At 40.8% G+C, this 8318-nt stretch overlaps 1 long non-coding RNA gene across 1 annotated transcript; it reads right to left on the reverse strand.

The window, feature by feature from the left end:
* Positions 1–631: 631 nt before the first annotated feature.
* On the reverse strand, positions 632–2865 carry LOC119873416. Its single transcript, XR_005364001.1, has 3 exons — positions 2724–2865; positions 2547–2623; positions 632–875 (listed from the first exon to the last, which is right to left on the reverse strand). It is a non-coding gene; the product is annotated as an uncharacterized LOC119873416 (long non-coding RNA).
* Positions 2866–8318: the final 5453 nt, after the last annotated feature.

Below are 8318 nucleotides of genomic sequence, written 5' to 3' on the forward strand. Positions count from 1 at the left end.
AGCAGCCCAATGCACTAAGATCATCAAACTTTTCTAGCATAGATTTGTTACTGTTTGATCAGCAACAATAGGATAGGATATAAATATCCCTAATATTTACAAAGAGATCCTGGATGGACCACTAGCCAGCTGTGCAGCGGGACATGAGTCTCATCAGCTCCTGGACTTTTTCTCCCACTTTCGGAAGGGAGGTAAAAGCAGTTCCCACACAGAATTGTTGAAGAGGTCTAATAGGAGAATGCCCATGGATCGCTTGTGATGGAAGAGATCTATCGATGTTCAGCATAGTACTGCTGCTGGTGTTTCTACCCTCCCTGTGATCACAGGGGTCTGGCCACCAGTTTGGAGAGGGTCATAAAAATCCAAATCTAGCGCAGCCCGGGTGGCTCAGCATTTAATGCCACCTTCGGCCCAGGGCATGATCCTGGAGACCCGGGATTGAGTCCCATGGCAGGCTCCCTGCATGGAGCCTATGGAGTCCCTATGCCTGTGTCTCTACCTCTCTGTCTCTCATGAATAAATAAATAAAATCTGTAAATCACCTTGTTATATTTTTAAAAAAATCCAAATCTAGGCTTCAACAAAATCCCACTGCTTTCATCAGAACATCAGAGTGTGGCATTTGATCATTGAGCTTTGAGCCTCAGAAATGTGCTTTGGTCAAACCAAAAAGGACAGAAGATTCTTGATTAATACGCATGCCGTCAGTTCTTCTTTTTATGAGTGTTTCTTTCTGTATCCAAGCAGCTAAACTTTTAAAAAATTCTTCCTTAAGGAATAAGGGCGAGTTGTCATCCACTCCCATGTTCATTTCTCCTTCTGACATCATGTGAGATTGGCACTTTTTCACACGTGTAGGATGGGCTCGGCTGCATCTGATCCAGAGAGAGTAAGAACATTACTCCAGAGGAGATGACAGTAAAGCTGTCATGTTCTCACCCTTATCCTTATATGTGACTGGGTAACCCACACAATCTGCCTAGTTCTGTTTTTTTTTATTTCACTCTAGAGTTAATACAATCAGTTCAGTGGCAATTCTATTAGCAAAAGCTAGTACAAAATAATGGTAGTGCATCAGCAGGAAGACTCAAGCTTCTAGGGCTTGTGTGGGTCCCCCGGGAGAACCCAGATTAATCTCTGTGCTGTGAAAGGAAGATGTATAAAGCTCTTAGGACAATACCTGGAATAGAGAAGCATCATGGACATTTATGTCTAGTGCCCTGGAATTCTAACTTTCAAAGCCCTTCCAAGGAAGTCTAGGGGTCCCCAAAGAGTGTCCCCTGCGGTACCCCGGTGAGTCTCTTGGCCTCTATGTGGGACGTGTTTCTCAGGCGTCCTGCACAGACTCACCCAGCAACCTTCCAGACTTTGGACACACCCTTCAATACTAGGGTAAATACAGTATCATTTGCCAAATTAGGACCTGGCTGAATTACAGTAGGTCCCCACTGGGAGACAGTGCGGCACATAGAGCCAAGCTTTTGGAGTCAGACTGAGCCAGAATCAAACCCAGGCACAGCCACTTAGTACCTTTGTGACTCTGAGTAGGTTGATTGACCTTTCTGAGCCTTGTTTTCCTTATTATTCAGAGCCCCAAAGATTTTTTTTTATTTTATCAAGTACTTATACATAATTTTCTAAGTACTTATCAAATGTCAGCTTATTGAATTCTCTGAACAAGCCCATGAAAAAGGGGCTATATTAGCCTCATTATATAGAAGAGGCCATCGAGGCACAGAGAGGTCAAGTAACTTGCTCAAGGTAACACAGCCAGTTAGTGGCAGAGACAGGATTCAAAGCCAGCTACTCTGGCTACTAAATCTTTATTCTTAACCACCAACCTATCTCCTCTTTAGTAGTCAAGCAACATTACACGGTTTGAAACAAAAAACCATTTTAATTCGTATTTCCCTTCGGTTGTAATTAAAAGAAATTGTCATTCTTTTTTTTATCTTGTTTACCTCGTTGGCTAAATTTAAATAATTGCCTTTGGTTTTCTTGCACCATCAAAAAGATAAGATGACGGGTCTTCATTTTAGTTCAGCACTTTTACAACGCCGTCTTGGACATTACTTGGTGCAGCTGACTGAGTACTTTGACTTAATTCATTGAATTTTTCAGCAACCTTTTAAGACAGGCAGTGAGATTGTTATGATCCCATCTTAAAATGGTCAAATGAAGTTCCGAGAGCTTAAAGAAACTGCCCAGGTTCACACACCTCATAAGGGATGTCATATATCAAAATAAAATTTGAGTTTTACAGTTTTTAATTGATTTATTCCCTGGATAGCAATATAAGCGGAAAAAATAGCAGATTTTGGAATTCGACAGACTTCAGTACAAATCATTCTTCCTCATATGTACCACTTTACACAGGTGATTCTGAGCTTCGACTCCTCATCATTCAAATGGGCAAGTAATACTTATGTCACAGGTTTATTGCAATGATTATGTTTTAAATATTGCATCATTACATTTTAAATTATTACATTATTCAAAATATTATAAATATTTTGTATGTCATCTAGTATATACCCAATACATACACGTACAGAAGTGTGTGTGTCATCCAATACTGTGACTATCCCCCAGCAGGTGCCCATTAAACATAAGTTCTCCATTCCTAGATGGGAGCAATCAGAAGAAAAAGTTCCCTAAATACTTAATAGTCACCTGTAGTACTTCCAAATCTCCCCAAACCTTTCCAGGGAGAAGGTACTGACCTGAGTCCCCGGATGCTTTTATTCTTCCCCCAAATTGTTTACTTCTCTGGTTCCCTGTAGCCCCATCATCCAGAGAATGTCCCAGACTTGTTCTATTACATAATGAAACTTCCCTACTTTGGACTTGGCACATGGCCTGGTGCAGAGTTGGCATTCAATATATTTTTGTTGAATGGCTAAATGAATAAATGAGATTATCTAAGCATCTAGCAAAGTATATGAATTATTACATTTTGAAGAAATTTGTGAGAATTCTTTTCCATACATGTTCAAAGTCATTTCCACTGGTGCTAATAGTTTTTTCAAGTACTAGTACTTTGGAAACCCCTTTTATTATTATTTTTTTAAAGATTTTATTTCTTGATTTGACAGAGAGAAAGCACAACGGGGGGGGGCAGCAGAGAGAGAGAGAAGCAAGAAGCAGTCTCCCCGCTGAACAGGGACCGTGATGTGGGGCTCAATACCAGGACCCCAACACCATGACCTTAACTGACTGAGCCACCCAGGCACCCCTGGAAATCCATTTTAATGCACAGAGAGTGATAATATTGAATCCACAGATTCATCATGTTTTACAAGTAGATATTTTTTAAGTAAAAGAGAAATTTACTATTTTAGTTTGTCTCTCATTCTCTTTATTCTCACTTTTTAAAAATAAAGAGTATGAAAATAAACATCAGCCTTTGTCTATCTACATAATTATAACTCTGAGTTAGTGAATTATATAAAGTTGTGTTGTGACTAATGCTTTACGTTGAAATTGGAATCCATTTCCGGGCCGAGATAAGAAGAACAAATGGTCCCCAACTTCCACTTGTAGGACCAGCCCACGGGCAGAGCATGTCACTTTGCAGAATGAACATGTGCAATGAACTCCTATAGATCTAGCTCTCAACTGCCTCCTTAGTTGAGCAATGACTGTTCCTTAAGCCTCTTCTTGGCCATCCTTCCCTAGTTTCTTCGCATAGTGTCCCATGGAAAGTGATGCTCCTCCAGCATCCTTCTGCCTATTCTTCCCTGAAGAAGGCTGCAGTCCCACAAAGCTTCAGTTCAGGGCATCTCCACTGATGGACTATCTCTGGGGAGAGGAAGGGGTACAGTTCAAGATAACAGTGGCCTCAAGGCACAAGGGTGCCCTGGAGTGGAGGGAAGGGGCGATGGGTGGCCTTCATGTTGGTAGCTGGCATGGTGAATTTGAATTAAGAAACCAAAATTCTAGGTGAGTTCTATCATTAACTGAAATCTTCCTCCTCTGTATTAAAAAAAAAAAAAATCTAACCTCAGGGTTTTCTGTGACCTCAAATATCATCCTGTCTGACTCAGAGGGAATCACCACGGCCTAGTGCAATAGGTTTAAGTTTCTTAGGTTGAAATCTCTTGTTTCAATAGTCTGATAGTGACAGTTGGAGATAAAGGAAAATGACGTGAACCAGGCCTGGCCTAATTATTTCATGCTCAGAGCCTTCCTTCGTGTGCTGCATCAGAGGGGCATGTCCTGACTTTGCTTCTTTCAGAAAGATTGAGATTCCTGATGCGAAGTTGGCTACCATCGCTAGTGCTTTAAGATTCTGCGATTATTTTGATGGATTGGGGCCAATGGCTCTCGGTAATGGCAGGAGGCCAGAGCTGACCCTACAGCTAAGGCCCCCAGACTCTTCTTGCTCACTCTGCTACTGCAAAACAGGACGAAAACCTTCAGAGAGAAACCAAACCAGCAGGTACATTTGAGGAGTGGCTGGTAAGAATGGGTGCTGAGGCTTTGCAAGAAGCAGCCAGTGGAAATTCCCTGGGCATTTGTTGGCAAGAAACAGAAACGCACTCCAGCTAGCTTCCAGAGTGAGAAACGGATTTTAAGGTTGCACAGACGTTGCTTGCAAAGGGTTAAATATGATCCCCTTGAAAGGGAATAAAGGGGAAAGGAGAAAAAATGAGTGGGAAATATCAGAAAGGGAGACAGGACATGAGAGACTCCTACCTCTGGGAAATGAACTAGGGGTGGTGGAAGGGGAGGTGGGCAGGGGTGGGGGTGACCGGGTGACAGGCACTGAGGGGGCACTTGATGGGATGAGCACTGGGTGTTATTCTGTATGTTGGCAAAATGAACACCTATAAAAAATAAATTTATAAATAATCAAACAAACAGATAAATAAATAAATATGATCCCCCCACCCCCCCAACCCCCCACCCACCACAGGTCACTGGAGCTGAAGGCTGGAGTATCATCAGGGACTCAGGCAGCTTCTCTCCACACACCCCTCTCTGGGGCCACATGTTAGCTTGTCTCTGCTGCATGACCACCTCATTGCCCTTCCTCTACCCTGGCTCCAACTTCCGTACCCACTCATTCGCTCACAGGGGGCGCCCCATGCCTCAGTTTCCAATTTCTTAATGTCTCTGAGATGACCCATCTAATTTAGCTGTCTGCCAGCAGTCTGGACCCTATCAAAACGACCACATCACCCGGTGGTCTTCTCCCTTCTATGCACAGTCTCTGTGTTGTAACTCACTAATTTAAACCCTGCAATAGAGCAAACATACACATAAGCCAACTCAAGGCATTTTTAAAGTGTAGTTTATTACACAGGATATATGTTCACTTTGGAAAAATTAGAAAGCACAATGGAAGATATAAATAAACCATAATCTAGGAAATTCTATGTATCTCCTTTGTGTATATAAACATAGATACTATTTTTACAACATGAAATTATATTACACTTACTATTTTGTGACCTCTTTTCACTCAATAACATATTATGAGTATCTTTCAATTTATCATCCTTTTCAACTAAAGAAAAGGAGACTTTGATCCGGGGTTGTTAACTAAGATTTACTGAACATCCAGCTTGTGTTTTTTTTTTTTTTTTTTTTTTATATCCTTTAGCTACATTTGCTTATTTAAACTTCACAACAACACGAGATAGGAACCATTATGAGCCCTATTTCGTAGATGGGAAACCAAGGCACAGAAAATTTAAGTGACATATCCAGAGCCATTCAGAGAGAGAGTGTTAGCACCATGCCATTGAGCAACAGAGCCATAGTCTTCCTGCTACATTATAGTGACTCCAGACTCCTCTTTCACCTCCCAGAGTTTTGGAGATGAGGAAGAGAGACAAGGCAAGAGCCAAGGAGGAGAGTACAAGACAGAGACACCAAGATTTGTGGTGGGAAACAGAAAAAGGGTGCAAGGAAGAAGCAATGTAAAAATGCAAAAGAATAACATAACAATAATAAAGATAACGACAACATGGTGGGGAAGTAAAATATTGAACTGAGCTCCATTAAATTGCCATTTTTGTGAGTCAAAACCAATTGAGCACTGGTAATTTCATGGAACTCAGTTTATTAAATTCTATCACCAGAGGAGATGTACCTCCACTAACCTCAGGGACATTTTATGTTCCTTTCCATCAATTATATATGTTTGGCTGATAAATGACCAAATAAAAGCATCCTTGTTTCTGGAGAAACTGGTGAATTTATCCACATCTGAGATATTCCAACTCCTGAACATACCCTGGAGCTCAAGGGTTTACTTGGAAAAAAAAAAGGAAGTCATCAAAGTTGAGTCTGTTGGTAAGACTATCGGAGAAATAGAATATATAACCTCCAAAGAGTTAAATACAGGGAATAAACAGATTAAAGAAAATTTACTTAACTTAAAGGTCAAAAATAAGGCAAGGAAAAGGGACAGAGAGCAAATAGAAAGTATAATAAACAGAAAAAATAGAATTCTAAACATTAGTCCAAATAGAGCTTAACAGAATAAAGGCACATGGATTACACCAGAAAAGTACTGATCAAAATAAAGATGCTCTAGCCACATAAATGTCAGATAAAATAGACTTGAAAAGATATTATTTAAGGACAAGGAAGGTTATCACATAATAAACCAGAAAAATATAAGAAAGCAGAGACGGTGAACATTAGCAACATAGCCTCAAAGTACCAGGCTGAGCCACATGAAATTGCCAATATTTGACTGACCTACAAAAGCAGTGATTTCATATAAAGTAGAAGTCAACAGAATTAGGAAAATTTGGACTTCTTTTTTTTTTCTTTTTTTTTTAAATTTGAACTTCTTAACGTATGATTTTAACATTCATCTATTACAAACTAATCAAGTGATCAAGATTAATAACAATGTGGGATCTCTGGGTGGCGCAGTGGTTTAGCGCCTGCCTTTGGCCCAGGGCGCGATCCTGGAGACCCAGGATCGAATCCCACGTCGGGCTCCCGGTGCATGGAGCCTGCTTCTCCCTCTGCCTGTGTCTCTGCCTCTCTTTCTCTCTCTCTGTGACTAACATAAATAAATAAAAAATTAAAAAAAAAAAAAGATTAATAACAATGTTAGAAATTTGAATAGCATGATTAAGATATTTGATAAAATCCACATGTTTAGAATTTTGTCTCAACTCCTTGATAATTCACATTCAAGTCTTCAGCGAATATTTCCAAAAGGTGGGCACATGCTAGGCCACAAAGGACATCTTGAATAATATCGAAGTACTTTTTAAAAGATTTTATTTATTTATTTATTTGAGAGAAAGGGAGGAAGGGGCAGAGGTTAGAGGGGAAGCAAAGTCCCCATTGAGCGAGTAACCTGACTCAGAGCTAGATCCCAGAACCCTGAGCTGAAGGCAGGCACCTAACTGACTGAGCCACCCAGGCCCCCCAATATCAAAGTATTGATAAAGCATACAGACTATATTCTCTGACCACAATATAATAAGAACTCAATTCTGCCCCCCTCACCCTCTTCCCCCTGCCAAAAAAAAAAAAAAAAAAGCTAAAACTACCTTTGCATGTTTGGCAACTAAATAGATTCACACATGGTCATGCTGGTAAAACTAACACAGTAGATCTCAGGTACCAAGTAGCCTGGTTTTTAGTGGGAAAAAAAAAAAACTATAAAGTCTTAAATGGTTTATTTATTTCATCCATTTGTCCACAGATCTTGTGTCTAGGTTTTATTTAGTATGTACTCCATTTCTTTCCCTGGGATTCATCTAAGAAGCCCCCCTTTCTTCACAGTTGAAAAACCTACAGGTGCATCACCTGTGTTGGGCACTTGTCATGTGACCCCAAAGCTGTCATCACCCAGAGCCCTACTGCCAACTGTGGGGATGGCTGAGAAAACACCCTTGGAAGTATTTACACAGACAACCAGATGACGTCTCAAAATACCAGCTGCTCTCACCCATCACAAATAGGCTTCCCATTCCATAATATCACTTCTGGATTAACCCCGACCGGCCACCTTGTTGAAATAAATAGGTATCTCCCCTGCTCAAGGATGTGGACAGATCTGATTGTGTCTCTTTAGAGCTCTAAGCACGTGGGGGCACGTGAACAGGCAATTGCTTAGAACAGCACATGCTTCCAAATCAGAGCCATACCCATGAGAGCAGGGGGATGTATTTTGCTTCAGAGCACATTTTCCAACCCAAGTAAAACACTGCCTTAAAATGTCACGAGCATCTGAAGACAAAAGGGAGAAAGCATGCAGAGGTAAGCAAAGCTCAAATCTCTTCCCTAGGACTCCCGTTAAAACAGGCCCAGGGATTCCATCTGCAAAATTCTTCCAGGAA

This window comes from Canis lupus, chromosome 9, assembly GCF_011100685.1.
Source record: "Canis lupus familiaris isolate Mischka breed German Shepherd chromosome 9, alternate assembly UU_Cfam_GSD_1.0, whole genome shotgun sequence".
Classification (NCBI taxonomy): Eukaryota; Metazoa; Chordata; class Mammalia; order Carnivora; family Canidae; genus Canis; species Canis lupus.